General features: G+C 38.5%; 1 protein-coding gene and 1 long non-coding RNA gene across 5 annotated transcripts in view; both read right to left on the bottom strand.

The window, feature by feature from the left end:
• GRM8 (glutamate metabotropic receptor 8) overlaps positions 1-23,428 on the bottom strand; it is a 331,978-nt gene that overhangs the window by 226,817 nt on the left and 81,733 nt on the right. The window lies entirely within an intron of this gene.
• LOC149919444 (uncharacterized) lies at positions 8,084-22,879 on the bottom strand. Its single transcript, XR_016464898.1, has 3 exons — positions 22,733-22,879; positions 9,478-9,547; positions 8,084-8,811 (listed from the first exon to the last, which is right to left on the bottom strand). It is a non-coding gene; the product is annotated as an uncharacterized LOC149919444 (long non-coding RNA).

Here is a 23,428-nt window from a genome sequence, read left to right as displayed (position 1 = left end):
CGTTGGAACGAAAAGTTCAATTCCTGGTTAATGCTTTTGATGAATGGTCTTGCAGTACGCTCGCACTCAAGTATCTGCAAGTGATTGTACCACCTATGCATCATATGCACAAACACAGTCACATACACACGTAGAAAAGGCAAAATCCATGTGGAATTTGGCAACTAAGATTAGGAAGTAACACTTGGCATTCCAAGATCAGGTATTGGAAACATTTTGTATCCCAGATTATTAACTTCATCAAAATAAAGCCAAGCCAAAATAATGCCAAAAGCAAAAATCAGCTATATTTCATCAAGTGAAAATGGTTAAATTAGATTCAGGAACAGAGTTCAAGTAATCAGCTTACCTAACATACTCTTCCCATTCAGGAGTCCTGTTTTACCTCATTATTGCTTTTTTTAAACTCATTCTCCACAACCACAAGTGTTGCTTAAATTCTGTTCAACAGTCACAAGCACTAGAATATTTGTTCAACTATACAGTCTCAAAGACAAAGAAACTGAGCATTTATTAGACAAATGTGCATTTGTTATTGTTTGGAAGATGATTGAAAGAGATAACCGAAAGCTCAAAAGACACCTCTTCTTAGTCTCGCTCATCATAGTAATTATGACTAGGAACACATTCCATTTTACAGTTCTAAGTTTCCTGAAGGTGAGAAGATGTCAATAGGAGCTGATGATGCTGAGCAATCCTCCAGCACCTTAAATACTTGCATGCTACATTGCAGATCTCTCAACTCTAAACTGGTATACATAGAGTAACATGAAAAGATTGTGAATAAAAGTAAATAAAAGTCCTCCTAAATAATATTTATCCTTTGATATTGTACAAATTAATATATATGATTATAGAAAAAGGTTTCACATGACAAAACTTAAAAACATGAGTACTCTTCCTGTTTAGTCATGCATGTGAAAACATTTTCATAGACTAACAACACATCAATACAGTACAAACTGCCTTCATGATTTCTCTTTTTGTTTAAAGAAATTTAAATACTCTTTGCATTACTAGTAGTTCATGTAGAAAACTCCATCAAGACATCTCAGTTTTCAACATCTATCTTTGATCACCTTTACTCCAATCCTCACATACAGAAAGATTAATTAGACTAAAGGAATACTGCTCAATTAAATATATTTAACAAATACAGTCCTTTGGCCTGGGAGTGGTATCTGTCTGAGAAAAATAGCAATCAATTGTTTTCACTCAATATTTTAAGAAAACAAGAGTTTATATGATGCTGATGTTCATTTATTATCTTTACTTCTAGCACTCTGAAAAAAAAAAAGATAGCAATCATAAATGCTTCTAAAGAAATGAGGAACAACCACACAAGGATACGCTCCCACAAAAAATTTAAGTGTACTTAAGATGCATACAGAGACAGAAAGAGAAAACAATTTGTTTCTCTATGATTCATCCCTTTCTCAGAACTCTTTTCTTTTTTTGGCTTTTTTGATCACATGAGGAATGAGCATGTGATCCGAGACAGCCAGCACAGCTTCACCAGAGGAAGGTCGTGATTGACCAATCTATTGGCCTTCTGTGAAGGAGTGATGGCATCGGTGGACAAGGGAAAGGAGACTGATGTCATTTACCTGGACTTGAGCAAGACCTTTGACATGGTCCCCCACCACATCCTTATCTCCAAAATGGAGGGATGGAGATTTGATGGGTGGACCACTCGATGGATAAGGAATTGGCTGAAAGGCTGCAGACGGAGGGTGGTCATCAGTGATTCTACGGTCCAGATGGAGGCCGGTAATGAATGGCATCCCCCAGGGGTCTGTCTTGGGACCAGTGCTCTTTAACATCTTTATCAATGACACTGACAACAGAATCAAGTGCAACCTCAGCAAGTTTGCTGATGACACCAAGCTGAGTGGTGCAGTTGACACAGTAGAATGAAGTGATGCCATTCAGAGGGACCTCAACAGGCTTGAAAGGTGGGCCTGGGTGAACGTAATGAGGTTCAACACAGCAAAGTGCAGGTTTTGCACTTGGGCCGGAGGAATCCCAGCATCTATGCAGACTGGAAGGAACAATCCTTGAGAACAGCCCTGCAGAGAAGGACCTGGGGGTCTTGATGGATGAAAAGCGTAATATGAGCCAGCAGTGTGCTCTTACAGCTTGGAAAGCAAATGGTACCCAGGGCTCCACCAGAAGAAGGGTGGCCAGCAGGGGCAGGGAGATGATTGCCCCCCTCTACTCTGCTCTTGTGAGGCCCCATCTGGAGTACTGCATCCAGGCCTGGAGCCCCTAGTACAAGAAAGACAGAGCTGTTGGAGAGGGTCCAGAGGAGGGCCACAAAGATGATCAGGAGACTGGAGCACCTCCCCTACAAAGAGGGGCTGAGGGAGCTGGGTTTATTGAGCCTGGAGAAAAGAAAGCTGCAAGGTGACCTCACTGCAGCCTTTCAGTACCTAAAGGGAGCCTACAAACAGGAGGGGAGTCAACTCTTTGAAAGGGTGAGTGACAGCAGGACAAGGGGAAATGGTTTTAAGCTGAGGGAGGGGAGATTTAGGTTGGATGCCAGGGGGAAGTTCTTCACAGAGAGAGTGGTGAGGAGCTGGAACAGGCTGCCCAGAGAGGTTGTAGAGGCCCCATCACTGGAGGCATTCAAGGCCAGGCTGGATGTGGCTCTGGGCAGCCTGGTCTAGTATTAAATGTGGAGGTTGGCGGTCCTGCCTGTGGCAGGGGGATTAGAGATTCATGATCCTTGAGGTCCCTTCCAACCTGGACGTTTTTGTCATTAAGCTGACATTCTGACTTGGCATGTGGAGTGGATGGAAAGAGGAAAAGAACTGATACATCTAAATATGACAAATACACAATGTAACACTAACTGTACAGCTATGTCTCTATGTCATCTGGTCTCTGTGCACATGAAATCCCTTGATTCCTATCTTTATCACTAAGGTCCTAATAACACTGTCACTGTCTCTCCAAATGCAACACGTGCATTACAGATACTACTGATATTCCAGATGCACCAATGCCACTGTGGTGGCTGTTTCATCACACAGATACTTTTGAGAAATTGGTAAATAATATTCTAGATATCTTGTATGTGAAAAGGCAAGGCCAGCTGTAGATGTGGTGTGGTGGTTTCACACTGATGGCTAACTTAACTCCAACACACCATTTTCTCACTCCTCCTCTCAAAGAGGGGAATAAAGTGCAATAAGAAGTGCTGAAGGGTTGAGATAATGACAGGAAGATCACTCGCCAATTACCAGCATGGACAAAACAGACATAGCATAGGGAGGTTAATGTAATTCACTGCCTATTATTAACAGACTACATACAGCAGTGAGAAAATAGAAGCAAACAAAAAGCACCTTCCCCCATCCTCCTCACAACAAGGACAACAAGGACTTCCATGTCTAATCTCTGGGCAACCTGTTCCAGTGCTTCACTACTTTCACCGTAAAAAAAGTTCTTCCTTATATCCAGTCTAAATCTCTCCCTTTTTAGTTTGAAACCTTTTCCCCTTATCCTATCACAACAGAACCTCCTAAAGAGTCTCCCTCCCTTCTTCTTACAGCATCCCATTAGATACTGAAAGGCCACTCCCATGTCTCCCTGGAGCCTTCTCTTCTCCAAGCTTAACAGCCCCAGCTCCCTCAGCCTGTCCTCATAGGAGAGGTGCTCCATCCCTTGGATCATTTCTGTGGCTCTCCTCTGGATGCACTCCAACAGGTCCACATCTCTCCTGTACTGAGGACTCCATATCTGGACACAGTACTCCAGGTGAGGTGAGGCCTCACAGTGCAGAGTAGAGGGGCAGAATCACCTCTCTCACCCTGCTGGCCATGCTTCTTTTGATGCAATCCAGGATACGGTTGACTTTCTGGACTGTAAGGGCACATTGCTGGCTCCTGTCCAGCTTCCATCCACCACTATCCCTAAGTATGTAAAGCTTCCCTAACAGTTATTTGGATTCGCCACATTCAGTTTCTTAGACACTGCAGTTAATCTCTTCATTACTTCCTTAATTTATCAGACATTGAGACAGTTTCTGTTCTGAAATTTCAGCTCTTTATAGAGAATTTTTATTTATTACGCTGAGTTTTTTCATTTGCTTTTTGGCTTCGTTCTTTGTTGTTGTTTTGGTTTGGGGTTTTTTTTGCCAACTTCTTTTGGAAAAGAATTTAAGAAAGCAAGCAGTACAAAGAAATTGAAATGATTTCGCATGAAGGCTTCAGGTAAGCATCAGTCAGCCATACATGGACACCCAGTGCTTTTTTTTAGGCGCTTGATGTGCACCTGTGGTCCTGAGATACTGTCTCTGTGCTGGCTGGTGCAGTACAAGAGCAAGAGAACCCCTGTGCTTTTCCAGGAGCTATGGCAGGAAGCAATAATGCATGTAAACATCACCAAGTAACTTCCTTTCACCTGCTGTACTCTGTCTTTTTTCTGATACCATAAAAACCATCATGCAAAATATAAAACTGTGGTTTAACAAACAAAAATAGAGTGCACTGATGTATTTTCTGGTACTCTAATATCATCATACACATTTCTAAACACAACTAATGTAAGAAGTTCCAATAAATGAAGATCTATCCCAATGAAGATAAATTAAGTTTTTATACATATAGTTGTATTTTTCCTTCAGAAAATATAAATGTCTTTTTCATGTCACATCAGTCAAAAATAATTTTGTATTTATTCTGTATTTACATAATATGTATTATTACTTATAGGTAATAGTTTCAGGTTCTTCACCACAGCAATTGCTATCCACAGCACTTTCTTGATTTTTAGCATCTTTCTTGTTCTGAAAAGCCTAGTTCTGATGATTTTTTTTCTAGTTGTAGTGTTAACATATCTTAGATAGGGGCATTATCACCTTCTGTTCTAGCTGTGATGTCTCTAAATATGCTGCAATTCTAAACCGCTTTGACTTTTTGCTGCCATATTTCACAACAAACCTATATCTAATTGTCTATTATCACCCATAAGTCTGTTTTTCAACATTATTGATCTTCATCAATCTTCTTGCTGTTGAAGGTGTTAGCAGTAATTTTCTCAAGATATAATCAATCTTCCTCCTGGCTCATTCTTTACATCTTCTCTAGGTACCTGCCACTACAGTATTGTGAAATGTTATCTCAATGTTTTTAACATTAAAAAGAACATACTGAAAATTATTAATTATGCATTTATAATCTTTTCAGAAAAAAAAAAAAAGATCTGCCCTAGTAAGATATAGATCATTATTCAGAGGTAGAGCAGGACTACAAGGTTACTCGCAGCCAATGACACTTATCTGTATTTCAACAAAAACTGGGATTGCTCCTACAGTTCCATGTCAGCACAGATGGAGAAGTACAGCCCACACTAAGTGAACAGCATTACATGGTCCTGCTCACCAGGTCACGTCAGGCATAGCACGGCAGTAAGTTAAGAAGGCCACACTAGACACCTACACATTTCTGAAGTAATAGCAGGGAATCAGAGAACCACCTGCCGTGGACCAACAGTTCCCTCATCTCTGGCAGCCTCCTGCTTAGCAATTCAGACAGTAGCCACAATCTTATTCAACATCAGTGAGTACTGAACACTCAACACTTCCTCAAAGACCTAATGCAACGGCAACATATTTCAGTCATCTTTTCACTGTTACAAAACTTTGAGCGTTCATTTGCTCTTAGGCACTTAAAACCTTGGATTTTTCAAGGTGTTCATTATTATGAATAAGAAATATATCTCCATAAAGTCTGTGAAACAGATTTTCTAGTGTTTTTGATACTTTCTTTTTGAGCTGGTTCTTGATATAATAATAGCATTAACCAAAATAGTACAATCGAGCTTTGCCAAGGTACTATTTTATTTCAAATGACACTTCTATAACTTCTCTGCTAATGTAACTTCTATAAACAGGATAATTCATTCTTCGCTTTCTTTTGATTTTCTCTTTGGTATTGATGACAATGGGTTATTTTATCATTACAAAGTTTTTAATTCTTTTTAAATAGAGAGCTACATGCTATGTATCAAACTTAGTCTTAAACTGTAGCACATCTCTCTGAACTAGAGTTTCTCCGCAGGCTTCCACCACAAGACCTATACACTTATGCAAGTCTTAATGAAGTCTCAGTAATGAGTGCAGAGTACACCACCATTTTCTCTAATCAAGTTCTAGTCAAAATAAGCCACTGAAATTCTGCATCTTATTTTAAACAAATAGATGAATATGGAATGAAACAATTTCTAGTATCTCAACTACAGCAATGCATTCAAACTCTGCTATTCATTTTGAGAAGCCTACTCTCTAAAGACATGTCTCATAAGCAACAGTCAACATTTTTCTGTGATTCTTCCTTTTTCACAATATCTCTGAAAGAAATCCACTAGACTATCTCCCTCTTCTCTCTGGAGGACCTACTCAGTCTACACCTTAGCTAGAGTCTCTGTAAGATAATCTGATGATTAGTAATGTCAATCTGCTCAGTAGAAAGGCCTTCCTATATTTATATTACCTACCATGAAATAACTGAGGTGTACAAAGGGCTACCTCTGTGTCTATTCTCATTTCTTACTTCCATCCTAGAGATCATTTATAACAATCCATATCCTGTTTCCATATGCTACGCAGTCTTGAGGTAGAGACTGTCTTTTCATCAGTGAATACAATGTCAGGATGCCAGATCTGATGGAAAACTTTCTATGTTATCAACAAAAAAGGAGAACTACAATCATGAAATCTAGCTACAGAAAGATTACAGTCTTACAAAGCAACCCAAGAAAACAAGCTTCTTGATCCATGATGGCCTTAAGAACAGAAGCTTGAGAATCCTATTTTGAATCATTTCTAAGTAGCTCAAAACAGCCTGACAGAAAAAAAACTGGAAAGCTATGATGCACTTCTCCTCACAGATAATATTAACCTTATCTTCTCTCTCTTCTTTATAAACAGTTCATGCTCTTACTACTTCATTTACAAGAAATGTGAAATTCCTGAGCATACTTGCAAATCTAAACTAAGAACAATTCAACCAAATGTGCTTCCTAAATACCCTGCAACAGAACTCCCAGAACAGCAACAATAGCATTTCTTAGTTTGTTTTAATCCACATTTACACATTTTGATAACCCTTACTACCTCACAGTCTGTGTTCCCCAGCCTGTGCTATCTATGTTAGAGATTCTCTCACTTACAGTACCTGTGCTCTCCAGTATACAGGCAGAGGGAGCACAATGACTCTTCCTCATTTCTGGATGACAACTGTGACATGCAAACACTAGGCGAACCAAATAATTACGGTACTTATAGGAAAGGAGTCAGGACACTGTGAAAAAACTCTGTAAAGATTCAGACTTGGACTGTATACATACTATTTGGTTTTCTAAGGACAGGAACTCAGATAAATTACAATCAGATATTTTCTTGGCACAGTATTCTAAAGAATATTTGTCACTGCTCTGCAGTAAACGCTCTCATACATGCTACAAAGATAAGATACATCATATTAAGGGTAGCAGCATGCGTTCACACCACTACTGCAGTATTATGAAAGATGCACTAAATTTATGTCCCCAGTAATTTGTTCACGTGCATTTATCTAAAGTGACATCTTCAAAAAACGATGAAATCATGAAGATAGAGATAACTTGCTGAAGTGCTTGCAGCGCTGCCAGAGGAATATTACCATCGGAGTCTTGAGACACAACTAAGAAACATGGACATAACTAAAGGCATACCTTTGAGATTTTCCACAGCAAGCTTAGTAAAAGTTTCAAGATGTTTCTTGTTTCAAGAAATAATCCAGGAATAATGTCCATCATTCTGTGTCATATCAACATCTTACATAGCTGATTCGAATGAAAGAGAAGTACTGCTTTGCCTTATAAATGCAATCCTGTTTTAATCAATTCTTCACAAAGGAACTCCAAAAAAAAAAAAAAAGACTGAAATATAAAGGAACTCTACTTAAACTGATTTTTAGACACACTCTCCACTATTGCTCATAGAGACTTGTTTTGAAAATTCAGGCACACAGAGACTGACTAAAGTCAGTCCTGAAAAAAACATTCAAAGAATCCAAATTTCTCTAAAAATAATTTATTGCATTTGAAAGACAGCAGAAAGGTAGTTTCTTTTCATAGTTTTTTTTCATAGTGATTCTATGACTCTAGTCACTCTGAAACTAATGCCTCTTATTTATTTCCACAGAAACAACAGATACAAAAAGCACAATAACACTATTTGATAGAGCAAAGTCTCAGCTACAGAATTCTATTTTTCAACATCACCACCAATTAGCTGTGCATTTTTACCAGCAATGAACAACAGCCTGCATGCTGCACCTGTAAAAATCTGTACTAGCAGAGATGACCTACTGTTGCTGTCACCACTACCAAAAGTGCTTCACAGTGCTCCACTGTCTGTTCTCCATAAACATTCAGTAAGCATAAACGTATGTCAATAGGTGCAAATTTCTCTGCACGAAAGCATTCAGTGACACACCTTTGCTTCACACACGCTTCCACATCAAATATAATTTTGCAGACTGTCACTCTGCTGCCATCCATCAGAAGGCAACAAAATATAACGGAATATCGGTGGGAAGGTTCAACCTCTGCTGCCACACCGTCACCATCTGCCTCTGATATCGTGGGCCAACATCATAACTCAGGAGGCATTATTTTCAGATGAGTCCTTGTACAACCTTCCTCATTACTGAAAGAGCAGCTTCTTCCTTCACTCAATTGAAGTAGCACAACCTTGACAGTTATCCCAGTAGGAAACTGGGGTTGATGGGCTCTGGTGATGTCTAAGCCGGACAATTATTCCTGCACAGGAAGAATCACAGATAGCTCAAGGTCAATTTACCACACCTTACATCACCACTGTACTGTTCCTATTCCTTCTCCAAGACGCTTCATTGATCTCTCTTGACATCTTCTGAAACTTGATAGGAACAACCAAAAACACTTTTTATGGGTGTTTACTAGACTATATGATTCCAGTTTGACTAGATCTAATCCCCAAGCTTGAAACTAACAATAAATAATTTATGACAGCTCAATCTACTAAATAAAAGTGAAGTATCAGGCCATATAGCTGAAATACACAAAGCATTACAGCTTCGTGGTTTTGCACTGTAAATAAGAGGATAGCATCCATTAGCAAAATACAAACTTGGATCTGGTCTGAATGCCTGCCCAGTAAGATGGAGGCACAGGTAGCTTCCCAACAAACTCCGCCTGTCCCACAGGAAACCCTGTCAATAAATGACTGTGTTTTTACTTTTAAAATTTCATTATAGATGCTCCTAAACAAGATATGTTTCTTTAAGACTTAAGTCTTAATTCCTTAAGTTTTAAAACCTCTACTTCAACATTCTTACTTACTTTCTGTTCTCTCTAGACTCCATCAAAAGCCATACTGCATTTTCAACTAAATGCAACAGAAGCCTAGTGCCTTGACAATACATACATGGCACATGGAATCATTACCTAGAATAAACAAGAGCCAATTTCTGCATCAGATGAGAATGGCAGATCAAAACCCCTTCGTCTCCTGAAACTTACAAAAAACATGGTGAATAACAAACATGAGCTAGCAAATCATGCTCTCACCATTTAAATATTATCACATGCACAAAATAAGCGATCTCCAAACATTTCTGATCATACAACCTTTTCAGTAAAAACAACATTCCAGTATGCACCTCCAATGTATGCATATTTATAATACACACATACTAGTAATATACTATTAATATTATAAAGCATACATAGAAGTAGAAAATAAAAATGATATGGATGAAAAACATTCTTCTTAAGATGTGGTTATTCTGTGTTATTAATGGTACAAAAATACTTTCTTCCTGTACCTCAAAGTACTGTCTTGCACCTCCCCAAGGGTATGCGCATCCCACATGGAGGCCCCCTGCACCAGACCTACCGTTCCTCTGCCACACAACACATTCCTGTTATGCTTACTGCAGTGCAGAGACAAAACACAGGTACAATGCATGTTTATCAGTGGTTTATTGATACAGCATGATTTGGCCATAGGTATGGCTGACACTCATAAACACAACCCTTTCAGCTATTCTGACTGTAGGAACCTTGTTATATAGCATTGGTATTGGGGCAACAGCTGTGGAAAGCAGGAGACTGTGTCCTACACAAATCAAAATCAAAGTCCACTCTGATTATGTGCTCTGTACCACAGAACATCTGTCAGTGCCAAAAGGCACTCAGCTGATTGTTCCATGCAGACCTTTATTTTCACTGTGCTGTGAAGCAATTTGTGTAGAGCAAGTTTGCATGGGGAGAAAAAAGCCAAAATGTTCCACCAGCCTTAGGCCGGAATATTTTGCCTGTTCCCCAGAAAGTGCATGTAAATCAGGCAATCACTGCTGACAGCAGTATCACCTACATTTCGGTGTCTGAATGTTAGATAACAGAATACAGGGTAGCCATCCAGATCTGTTTATAGTTGTTTGGGAGAAACATGTCACACTAGAGTACTGTTCATTCTATTACAGAAATGTAAGGTAAGACAATAAATTATCATCAGAGGATGCCTTCATCTTTCTGTGCTGTCTACGAATAGCTTATGATAACTAATGCTGTCACAAACAGGCAGTGTTTGAACCCTTAACACAGGAGAGGTAAATACAGCTCCATATGCCTGCCTGTTCCACACTGTATGCTGTAGACATGCTCTTAATATTTGGAAATGCTTGAGATAAAGTTTCCCTCACTATTTATAACCAGCCTCATTTCTCACCCTACATTCTTCTGATACAAACGTCAGTGAGACAACGAAGACTACTGCCGTAACTGCATTGCTGTCACCCTGTTTTCATACAGTTTCCTACGATAGCTCTTATTTAATTTGTTACTGTGGCACTTAGAATACCATGTACATGAATATCATTACCTACAGAGCTGTCTTTTGCATTCCCAATGAGTTCCAGCTTCCTGACCTTTAGACAAGAAAAGAGGAACAGTTATTCTGCAGTTATTTACATTTTGGTACCATCTACAGAGCAGTGCCATTTTACTGTGTACGTGAACACACTATCTGCTCTGTCGATCCCTGAATCATAAAAATATCAAGACAAAAACCATGGAGAATGTATACAACATACAGAAGAGCTACAGGCATAATGACAGCCTTTGGTATACCAGTCAGAAGGAAAGAGACAAGTTAAAAGGGTAAAAAGTTAAAGAGAAGGGAAGGAGGACAATGAGGAAAGAAAAGGATCAGGAGGAAGGAGAGGACAAACAGGGAAAACAAGTCAGCCTACGAGAAGAACTGTGTTGACTGCCAAATGAAAGCAGTGATACCCGCTCCTGGAGCAGCCCCTTCCCAGTAGCAAACCAAACGCTTGGTGGGCTGAACATTTGAACATCTCTACCCAACATCAAAGTTTTTCAACTACTGTCATGGTCTACTACTGCTTCTCCAAAGCACTGAACAGAATGATCTGGGACAAGACATATGCCATTAAAACAAGTCTTACGATATCTTATGACTAAACAGATTCCTCGGGAAACAGACCTGTTTGCTGTTCGTGTATCTACAGCAAGTTACCATTACTAAGACAGGAAAAAAAAAAAAGCAGCAGAAACATACAGTGACTTAAACTGACACAGATATTCCCAAAACTTAGAGCAAAATATTTCTATTTCCATTCTGCAATTTCCTTTGGATTTTTTTAGGCAACAAAAGCCTTTAATTCTATCAACACAGTTAAACTGAAATACAATCTGTACTATGAATGAAACATTCAAGTATTAAAGAAACAATTTGTATTCTTTCCTTTCCTAGCCTTTGATAGATTTTTAAGTCTACTGCCAGTTCAGTTTGTGAAAAGTTTTAATTGCCATAATCACATACCTAGAAGGTCAGGATGCTCAGGTACTCTAGACCTTAGAAATATCATTTGTATCACTTCTTTGCTCTTATTTTGTACCTCACTTTTGGTATAAACAATAATCCCTTTTTTGAAGAATGGTAATCTTAAACAAGAACATCAGTTATTCTTGCTTCAAAAAATTTAAAAAAATACTGTGTTGACTTCCCTTTTGTCATTTAACACTTTTAGGACACACAGATGTATAGTAGTCATGCTGGATAGTAAAACATACGATTGAACTAGACAAGTAACTTCGTGCTCAGAGAGCATCAAATTTGTCACTTGCTGAAACAATTTATAATTAAGTTTCCATGTTTTTTCATGATTCCAATCTTTGTAGCTCCTTGCAGCATACTACAATAAGAACTTGAAAACTAAAACAACAAATCCCTAAGGTTCAGGGCCATATTTTGCCTATCAGACCCAATATTCATAGTTTTTATTCACTGTCCAGCTGCTGCCCTAATAGTTCTCATTTACCATATTTTAATTTCTTATTATGAGGAATATTTCGTGAACATATATAATGAAAATGATAGGGTTTGTGCTGTCAAATATATTTCAAGAAATAAAGCACATTAAAAAAAGAGGGGACTACTAAATTTAACAAAGGACAAAAGTTGTTAGGTCTTCATGAAGATCATTCTACAAAGGTATTGTATCTAATGGAATCTTCAATACATACTTCATCTCCTCGTTCTCAGGGTATTTTATACTCTCCATTTTCAGGTGATTTACTACTGAAAAGGTTATCTTCAAAACAACGGTTACCCTACTAACAGGTGATATAGTGCAAGAACACACATGGTTTGCTATTCAGAGAATTTGAGGTATTTTCTCAGAAACACCACACTGGCTTTCAGCAGTATTTTCATTTTGCCATTTAAAAGTTCCCATTTTCAGTAAATGTGAGAGTGCTTTGTTTTATTGTCTTTTCTGATACTTCAAAGAAATAACATCTGTTCAGTATTCAGGAAACACTACAGTATTTAAAGCACCGGTTGAAACTCTTGCACCCAGAAAACATTGAGCAACAACACCAGAAACAATTTACTACAATTAACTGCAGTTTCCAAAAGTCTCATTGTCCAGGTTTCAGCTGGAACAGAGTAGATTTTTCCATCAGTGCCTGGTATGATGTTTTGGAAAAAAAAAAAACATAGATAACACACCAATGTTTTTGCTCTCACTGAGTAATGCCACAAAGAGACAAGGGTGTTTCAGCTTCTGGTACTGTCTCGTTAGCAAGGGAGCTGTGAAGGGACAGAACCAGGACACTGATCTAAACTATACTATACAACACCATACAAAAAACATTTTAGAAAACTGAGGGGAGTTGGCTGGAGGGGGAGGGAGGGCAGCCACTGCTTGGGAACTGGTTGGGCATCAGTCATTGGGTGGTGAGCAATTGTGTAGTGTACCTTTGTGTTGTAAGTGTATTTATTTACAAACATTACTTTTTTTCCCCCTCTTCCTTTCCTATCTTCATAACTCTACCATGAGTTCTACCTTCCTTCCCACCAGCACCACCATCACCACCTGCCCCCCTCCTGCCCCCCCCCAGTTATCTCCCTCATTGCACTGGAAGTGGGGAGTGAGCAAATGACTGTGTGGTGTTGAGCTGCTGGCTTAAAACAACACTCATACAACCAAAAATATCAGAAAGCCATTATGTCCTACACACAACATTTTTACACTTTTTTCCCCTATATTGAGGATATATTATCAATATAACCAATGAGGGTAAAGTACCTTCAGCAGACCCAAGGGATGATTGCTTTGCTTTATTTTGAAAAAAGAATAATACAGAATTGCAAAGTCAAGACAGTCAAGTGTCCTCATCCATTCTTACTGGAGAGAGTATAAATACTGTCTGTGTTTAAAAAAAAAAAAACACCAATATCTTAACATTAACTATCTCAAATATTGATGTGTTCAGACTCCAGTGAGGATCTCCTCCAAATACAAGCTCAACAAGCATCCAACATAACCGGGGCTCAGATCAGGCCTTAGACTATTACTGTACTGATGGTGATACCAGTGGCCAAAAGAATGGGCACCTGTGGTTAACTGATTTTTGCAGTGGCAGATATGATCTATCTTATATAGTCCAGCAGTCTTTCATGCCTCTTCACATTCACTCCTATGAAGAGCTGCAGTTCTTTAACCATGCCATCTTCTTCCAGGGTTTTTTTTTTTTTAAAGTCCAGTTTAACTGTTAAAGTGAAGATTCTAAATGTTGTCTCCATTTAGTCTATATTTCTAAATTGTACAATTGAACTCAAAGATTAAGATTTGAACTGCAGAAACAAACATTGTTCCCACCATAGTTCATCACACAGCCAGTTCCTCTTTTTTACTAAAATTTTCAAGAGACAGTCACATTAGATTATAAAGCCATAAATCATAGCACTTCAAGGAAGCCATATCCGTTTGAATTAAAATTTGTGCTTTTCTATCACCAGATATGAACAGGTGCACTATTCCTCTGCCTGCCAGAAAGGATCCAAATTCATCATAGTTTGTATTTTCTCAGATTATATCCCAGCTCTACATTTTCTCTAGTGGCAGTTCATCTTCTGCAATCACAGTAAAATTTGTTCCCAGTGATACCGTGTGACAGCTGCTACACATGGCATCAGCATGCATACTGGCTATGGTAATCACCACAAACAAAATTAAATGCTACAAATTTGTGCACGTAGCTGGTCATTTTGTTCAAATGACAGCAACATTAAATGCATTAAAGTACTGGAATTCACTGCGGTTTAGTTCCCTAACCATACAAAACCCTGAACTGGATAAGCCTTGAATACTCTTTACAGAAACACCAACACCTCAAGAGCAAGACTGTTATTGATGGCAGAAAGGTTTCAGGCAGACAAAACTGTAAAAAATTAATCTCCACAAAATAACACTTGGACAATGTTATTTTAAGAATAACCATATGAAGTTTGGATGCACAATCCATAATTCTACTGGATAATATCCCGTAATTCTGAAAAACCCATTTATTTTGCCACATCCACAAAAAAGTAGCAGCACATGCATTCAGCTACACTGCATCGCTTCAGAAGGCAGGAACTGCCTGGAGCTTTGCAGGAGCATCTCAGGATGGAGATTGGAAGAGCAGGCAGGTACACTGGAAGAAAACAAGTTAGGTTGGGTGAGACAAAAGGGATTGTAGAGAGAAAATAGCTGAGAGATTTAGCTTGAAAAGAAATCTAAAATACTTCCAATAAGGTATGTCTATTATTTTCTTGCTCCTAACTGCACCTAATATTCACACAGTAATCAAGAACACATGCTTTTATGACAATCTTTGGGCAAGTTTTGCATGTGCCAATCATACTCTGAGTGCCCATGAAACAGCAGTCATTAATGATGAATCACTTATTCACTGAATTTTTTGTTAGCATTCAAGCATAAGAAGAGACAACCAGCCTGCAGTTCAGACTCATACTGGTATAGCCAACTAATTTCCACGAATATTTCTTGATAGGCAGTTTCCATATGAATTGTTCTTACTGACAACACCAGAACACCAGTGTTTCAACTGGCAGAAAGGTCAGACATATTCAATAAACTTTGAGATAACAAGTTTCCTGTGCAGCCTATTTCATTATGTCAGATACCCTAAACACTTCTATCGAGTTGGGTCGCTCTCACTGTCATCAAGAGCTCTTATTCCCCAAGAATGCAACAGGGGATTCTGCATGATGTATGTGCCTCAGCAGGAACACAAATGAATGCCATACGCCTGCTCTTCTGCAATTGTCCAGTTAGGGGATACCATTATTAACATTTGCCACATTGCCTGTGAAAGGCAGTTAAAGGACATACCTTTTATCTCACTGCAATACTTGGTTGGTATCAATCATGACATGCTGAGAAAGCCTTTTAAACTCTATTTTCTCCCTTAGTTTCAATGGAATTCAGAAGGCCCTTTTCTTCACAACACTGTTTTTCTACAAAGTAATTTGTACCTAGTTTAGAGTAGCATAAGAGTGTATCGTGTCTCTCCTTCCTTACACAAAGAAAATAATCAGTCTTAAGAAATCATCTAGACACACTTGATCATCAGAACACAATGTTATTAACTAAACTGCAAAGCATGGTTTTTACATTTATACTGTGCCCTGGCTTCCACTAGCTTCTGAAAAATCAGGATGTACTTAGTGGTCTTTGAACAGCATTGATGCAGAAAACTGTTTGGCCAATTTGCTCAGTGCAGCCAGACATGGGGATCCCAATTCAGTCCATAGCAAGAAGCACTTGGAATATCTGTTAAAATATGTATACCAGAAAGACTGTTTCTGAACCAGAATCCAATTATAACTCAGAGAATACCTTAATATTATCACTTAATTTTTTATTCTATTTCCATCTGCCACCTTACAATGATCTCCAGCCAGTTTCCTTCGTATCTTCTATACATGTCATTAAGTACTACTTCCTAAAACATTATTTGCATAATCAAACATGAGCACCTAATACAACAAAGCAATGTGCTGAAAGTCACTGGGGCAGAATTATAATACATATAAACAGAATTCAGTTTTCTTTCTTCTACAGTGATGTAAAGAATTAAAAACTTTTTTTTCCTATAACAAATTATTATGCTATGGGAGTAACCCAAGCACTTATTTTCATCCATCTCTAGATTTCAGCACATCTTCCTTCACGTGGTCAGATGATGATGTATAATGCAATTAGGAAAAGGAATAATATTATCATTTAAATGTTATGAAAAAGATCTTATGAAATGCTTACATGAAAATATTACCTGCATAATTAATATTTTTCTGGTCACTTGAAACAGACTTAACTCCCCTGAGAAATCCTAATAAAATTGGAAAATCTGTGCTTGTCCAAGAAAAAGAATAGCACTGCTATATCTCTCTATCATGGAGAGAACAGTATGCTCAGGTGCACAGGAACGTGGGATTAGATGAAACTGGGTAGGTCCTCAAGTTCATTCCCAGTGAGAGCAAACAGTTATACAACAGATCCACCAAACACTACTATGGGCCACCATTCATTAACAGCCAGAAGTTTAGGATCTGTTTCAAGCCTTTCAAAAAAAAAAAAAAAAAAACACAGCAACCTGAAGAAGTAACAGCAAAGCATTCCTGCAATTCACGTAATGCAACAGAAGAACATAAAATGCCTGTAGCACAATGTTGCCTCTGGGATGAGCACATAAAAGCCACTGACAGGGGTTGACAGCTTACATGGAAATTTTGCAGCTCAGTTGCAAGTGTGCTTTCTCAGGCATCTCTATCCTAAGGTTCAGTTTGTTTTTTCACATCCTGGTGAACGCAAGGAACAAACATGACATAAAAAACAGATGTGAACCACAGCTCAGCACTTCGCTACTGAGGAAATGAGGCAAAGCCCACACATGCACAAACTGCTAACGCAGGAACATCGGACAGCGCAGGCTAACGTGAAGAAAAGAAAAAACTACTATAGCTTCTCAGTGAATCTTAACCTAAGACAAGATCAGCCCAGAGGAAAAGCATTATGCTCTCTGGCACTTGAAAATTAAGAAAAGGTGAGAAAGGGGTACTGAAAAAAGATTCAGGTAAAAGAGCATATTCTCATCTGTAGTACCAAAGAAAGGTGATAATGTCCAGTCAACTGCAACTGTATCAGCAGCAAACTCCTGAAAGAGATTCACCTTGGTGATTATTAACTGCAGTAGTAGAAACAGTGCAGAATTTTGAGCTTAGCACACTGCTGAGACCTTTACCTGCTCCAGTACAAACTGGCCTGTCTCAGGCAGAAAATGGGTGACGCAGATCTCTAAAAAGTCAGGTCTATGAGGAACCTGGACAGAACTGTAAAGTAGTAAGTTTCATCCATGGTCGACAAAAAAAAATCTAAACCAGCTGAGATGAATTCAGAGTGTTAAATTTCTCTCTTATTTGTTTCTTTTTGCAGTCTTTCACAATGACATCTTTATTGATACCCTGTAAATGTTAGGTTTCATCTTGCCTAATGCACGTTATGGTAAAGGCAATTTATTTAACTGTCCTGATAATAAATTGCACATACATGGGAGGGACACTACCACCAGAACACACTTCTCTATTTCTTTTTCTCTTCTACAGGTTCTGTTTTTAACATCCTAAAGCTGCATACTAACAACCTCATCCATAGAGTGACATCAGGTAAACTATGTTGATGAATCCCTTCATCATGTAATTTCCTGGGGAGATGCTCATTACGTGCTTCTTCCAAACAAGCAATACAAAACAAAATGGCTTAGTAAGTGCAATTAAAATCTTGACATTCACCACACGCAGTACTTACAGTTACTGTGACACTGACACCATGCCACACTGAGTTCTGAATGCCACGAATGCTATACAGAAGGTAAATGTTGCCCTACATGAAAGATGGAGGCATTGATGGTTTTCAGTTTATTATAAACAACATATAATTCACTGAAAAATAAAATCTTGCATTAGATTTATTTTTTCTTTTTGTCTTAGGAATATATAGATTCGTAAGGAATAAAAGCAGTATTTACTACAAGAGCTTTAATTTCAAAGGGCAAGTAAGGGACCACTCCCTTAACACTGCAAATCAAGTTCTGATTATTGGCATTATTGACATTACTGGCAAGCTGTACTTATTCCAGTCTTTTAATATTCTTTTTCCTAAAGAAACAAAGCTTGTACAATCATACTGTCATATTGTGTATGGATGCATGTAGCTGTCTCCATTTCTCGGACGCACTGCATGAAGCCTACTGGCTTTCCACACAGTTCTGCCAAATTTGACAGAGATACAGGTCTAAAAGCTTAACTACATTTATCTTCTGTGATAGCAAAACACTGACTAGGGAAGAGAAATCTAGTAAGTGCTCTCACCGAGAGAAAAGTTAATTTTAGCTTTAGTTGGACCCCACAGCATCCACGCAGGACAAAGCCATTCTAAACACTCCAACAACAGCTAAAACTTTAATCAGAATTCTTGACCAAGTCAGTCATGAAATGCCAAGTTACAGTTAATGAGACTGGATTATATCCTCGTTCACAGAAGTGCTTGCTTCCTTACTGTTTAGAACCTCAGTTACCTGCAGTTTAGAAACCCCTCCAGGTCTCTTAAATCCCCCAGGACTTTAATAAATTCAAGGAGCACAGAATGATTAAACAGCTATTAAATAGAATGGTTACAGCTACACTCCACGTTATAGGAAATCTTGGTGAATCACTTGGCACATATACCCTGTTCCTTAGGTACTCCCACCAAATGCTTTTGTCAGAGACAGAGACCTGAGCTAGCTGGATCTTTGATTAGATCCCATTCAGCCGCATTAAGGCTCTCGTGTTCAGCAAATTCTGGATAATTACATACTTCAACCAAAATTAAATTTCATTGACCTCTCTTCCAAGAAAAACTCAGACATTTGTTATACCTTCACTTAAATGAAATGCTGTCTGCATTTTTGGTGATAATGTTAAATAACAGATTGATCAAAACTCCATGTTTCCTTTCCTGCAAGAGTTCTTCTATTGGCACAGAATACACATGGGATGAAGAACAATCCTGCTAACGAGATGATTAAGGCACAGCCTGATTGAAACTGCAAATGTCTGGGCCCAAATGAGGACTTCTCAGCCTACTTAAACTGACTCTCTAGAGAGTTTAGGCACTCAAAAGAAAAATCTGCAGAGGACGATCTATTCTCCTAACACAGAGGAGTGCTACAGAATACTGAACTACTTTTTGTTAACATATAGAATTACCCCAAGTTGGAGGAGACCCACAAGAACCGCTGAGTCCAACTCCAGCCTTCCCAATGAACCATCAAAATTCAAACTATATTTCTCAAAGCACAGTCCAAACTTCCTGAACTCTTGCAGCTTGGTACTGAGACCACTGCCAGGGTACTGTTCCAGTACCTGACCACTCTCTAGAAAAGAAACTTTTACTACTGCCTCTATTCATATAAAGTACTCTTTCTCACATGTATTCCCCTTTCTCTCTTTTCCTGATGCTCTCAGATGCTTATCTTTAGTCAGTCATCCTTGCTCTAAGTTTCTTGACATTGTAATTGGATAATCTTCCAGACTCTGGGGGCAACCTTTTGTCAAAGGAATTCCTGGGGCTATAATTCCTATTTGATGAAATTGGGAGTTACTAAAGTAACAAAGAATTGACTGTAGATATAATTCTTTGTTCACAGTAGAAATCTTGATTTAAAATAAAGTATTTTTAAGGAACCCTCTAAAAAAGCAGGTGTGCTTGTGCATTCACATTCCTGTATTTTATTTTCTGTCAAGTAAAACACTGAACTTATGAATACTGTGATTTTTTAGCGTCTGAGAATTTGGATCTTAGCCTACACACTTGCTACCTTCAACTGTTGACAGGCCACATCCATAGGCACTATTTGAACTTCTTTTTTTTTTTTTTTTTTTTTTGCACTCTGAGCATGCACATGGCTCACAGTTGCATGCAAAAGCCCTACATCTATCAACAACTCCCTAGCCTGTGCTAGAGGTGTGCTCTGACTTTTGCCAGGGAGAGTATTCACAAGTCTCCAAACATCACCACCCTCTGCTGCCACAGTCAGCTCTTGCACTAATGCAGGAGATGTCCACAGCATCAGATAAAAGTAAGTCACCCTCCTGATCACAGCCAGTATTTCAGTCTACTCTGAAGACTGCAGCTAAGCTGAGGACCATGGCCCGCTCACAGCCAACAGACTCCATCAGGAGCATTCAAAGGAATGAGTTTGAATGTCTAAGAGCTAGGACATCTTGGAAAGACCATCTAGGGCTCTGAAAGGTTGAAAGGGATTAAACTCGCATCATCATTTACTACAAGATACATTTTCTACTTTTCATCTTTAGTTTTACACCATCATCAATGACCTGCAACTCACAGTGCTCTCCCTCCACTACTCCGCTTTTGAGCTTATTTTTTTTTCCCTCCAAAAGACCATTATGAATAAAAAGTGAAATGAATGTACTTTTCTCCTCCACACAAAGACCTCGTAACATATAGCACCTGCAGTGTTTTCATTTCCCCTACTACTTTGTCATCAGCTTTGGGAGTACAAACCCTGTCTCTCTGCCTTGCGCCACTCTCACGAATATGTATACATATTCTTCTTAAGTTCAAGAACTCAAAACAATGAATCAAAAACCAGATGAATTATCTTTACCCTACGAAGGCAGAAATGATTCAGCTCTTCAACGAAGTAGTAACACAGAATGTTGCATCTAAAGCTACATAGACAATAACTACAACAGAAGATTCTGACAGCTTCAGCTATAAAAACAGTGGAAGTTCCCAATATACCTTTACTTGCTTCCTTTTTATAAGGCTGTCATGGATGACCTAATATCAGCTTTGTTTTGATTTTCGAAAGTTCTTTTTGTTTGATAATTGTATGCCTCTTGCTGACTGCCAGAAACCAAAAGTCGAGTATTTAAGCCTGATATTCATTTTTATAATAAACCTACATTACATACATATCAGAGATGAATATATGCTATTTTAGCACTTCTATTGTGTGCATGCATTACCTTAGTCCTAAAGGACTTCAGAGAAAAACTCAGTGGTTTTAGGGTTAATATATAAATGGTAGGTTCTTGCCATCCATCCCCTCACTGACTGTAATGGAATGATTGCTTTCTTTTTCCCTTTGGTAGTAAGTGAACAATATTTTCAGTAAGAATAAAAAGTTGATTCAGCAAATTAATCAGGGAAAGGCTGAGGCTAGTCTTGGGATCTCATCAGGCTGGCTGTTAGCAGCATCAGTCTGACCTGTATTCCTTCTTGCTCTAAAATATTTATTGACATGTGGAAAGGAATGAATTAGAATGGTGGGAATTCCACTACTAGAAGCAGAAAGTTAATAACTTTAAGTAAGCAAAAAGCAATAATGCTTTGTAAACTCTGACCGTACTCTTATGTACACCTGGTATAGGTTGCTAAAATGATAAATTCTGAAGATCTTCTTATACAAGAATAGCTCCTGATAGGAAATTTGGAGACAAACAAGTTCTTTCAGATGAGTTGAGCTCACTTGCAGAGGTGAATGCTTGGTCTTTCATAAGTCTTGTCTATGTTTTAGGGTTTATTTAATTAACTAGAAATCCAAAAACACAGTCACTGAGATAAAAACTGATCTGTCCTGTAGTCCATAAAACTGTACTTGTTCCAATAGGAAAGAGTCACAATCTACACTTCCGTAATTTAAAAAGTGACAGCATAAAAACACGCTCTCAAAATCAATGTATCTGCATTCTTAGTTGTATTTGAAGAGATAAACCGTATTTGTGATAATATTTCACTACTGTTACGTACTCTTGCAGTACCAAAACAGTCAAGACAGAGCAAGCTAGAGCAGAGATTACGTACATCACCAAGAGGAACATTTACTGAAGACTAGTGATTTCACTTGAATAAATCCACTTCAGATGAAAGAAAAATTACACAGCCATCAATCAGGATACCATCCAAAAGAAGTGGTAAATTCATGTCTTGAGCAAAATAGGACAGTGTATATGGAAGCCAACATTGACCTTCAAACTAGGAACCTGTACAATCAATCAGTTTCCAGAGCACGAACAAAGACTAAGAACGATACAGCATGCAAAGGGATCCTCCAGTGCTTACAGCTAATCCCACATTACATTAAGCAAATGCACAGCACAGTCCCTTTCATAAACTGATGAAAGGCCAGTTTGAGACTTCCTTGTCTTCTAGTCCTCGGAAGCAGTAAAATTGCTTCTGATAGGTTTTTCACAATACCAGCAAAAATATCATGAGAGATATCAATAATCATACACTGGAAAAAGTTAACTCACCCAACTGGAAATAGCCTCTAGCTATAAAGCACCTCCTATAAGGAAGTAGCCTTAACCTAGAAAACGCTCTCCTTTCAGAGGCTAGCCCTTAAATGAGCCCAGGGTGGGGTGGACCCTGAGTTCAGTCACCTGTGAAACACAGGTGAATTGTTTGCATTTGTGCTTCCTGGGCCAGCCACCTCCCTTCCCCCTCTCTGCTTTACCAGGTGCTCAATCATCAGTTCAGGCTGTGACATAACAGTTCCCTTACACTGTGTTATCCTTCTCATGAATAAATAAATCATGCTGAATTCAGGAACCCTATTCAGCGCAGCATTAAAATACCCTCCTTCAGAAAATATAACGCCATTTTGTTAAGTGTTTTATTGTTACCATAGAATTTCTCAAACTGGAAGGGACTCACAAGGATCATCGAGTTCCAGATGAACATAATGTAAACTAAAGGTTTATAATGGATAATAGAAGAAATCTGTTCTGCTTTTTCCCCCGTTTTCATTTTTTTCTCTCCTTTCTTTCATTTCTCTTTTTCTCTTTTTTCTCTCTATTCTATGTAGAGTTTCTGGTACAGGATAATGAAAAAGGTATTTGGACACAGCCTGCAAATTTTTTTCTGTCTGTATAATAAATGAAGTAGAAAATGAGCAAAAGAAGAAAACAGAATGCAGCTCTCTACCCACCACAGAAGTCCTTGAATGC

The sequence above is a fragment of the Phasianus colchicus genome, chromosome 1 (genome assembly GCF_987193195.1).
Source record: "Phasianus colchicus chromosome 1, bPhaCol1.hap1.1, whole genome shotgun sequence".
Taxonomy (NCBI): Eukaryota; Metazoa; Chordata; class Aves; order Galliformes; family Phasianidae; genus Phasianus; species Phasianus colchicus.
This window is presented reverse-complemented; position numbering and strand designations above follow the sequence as displayed.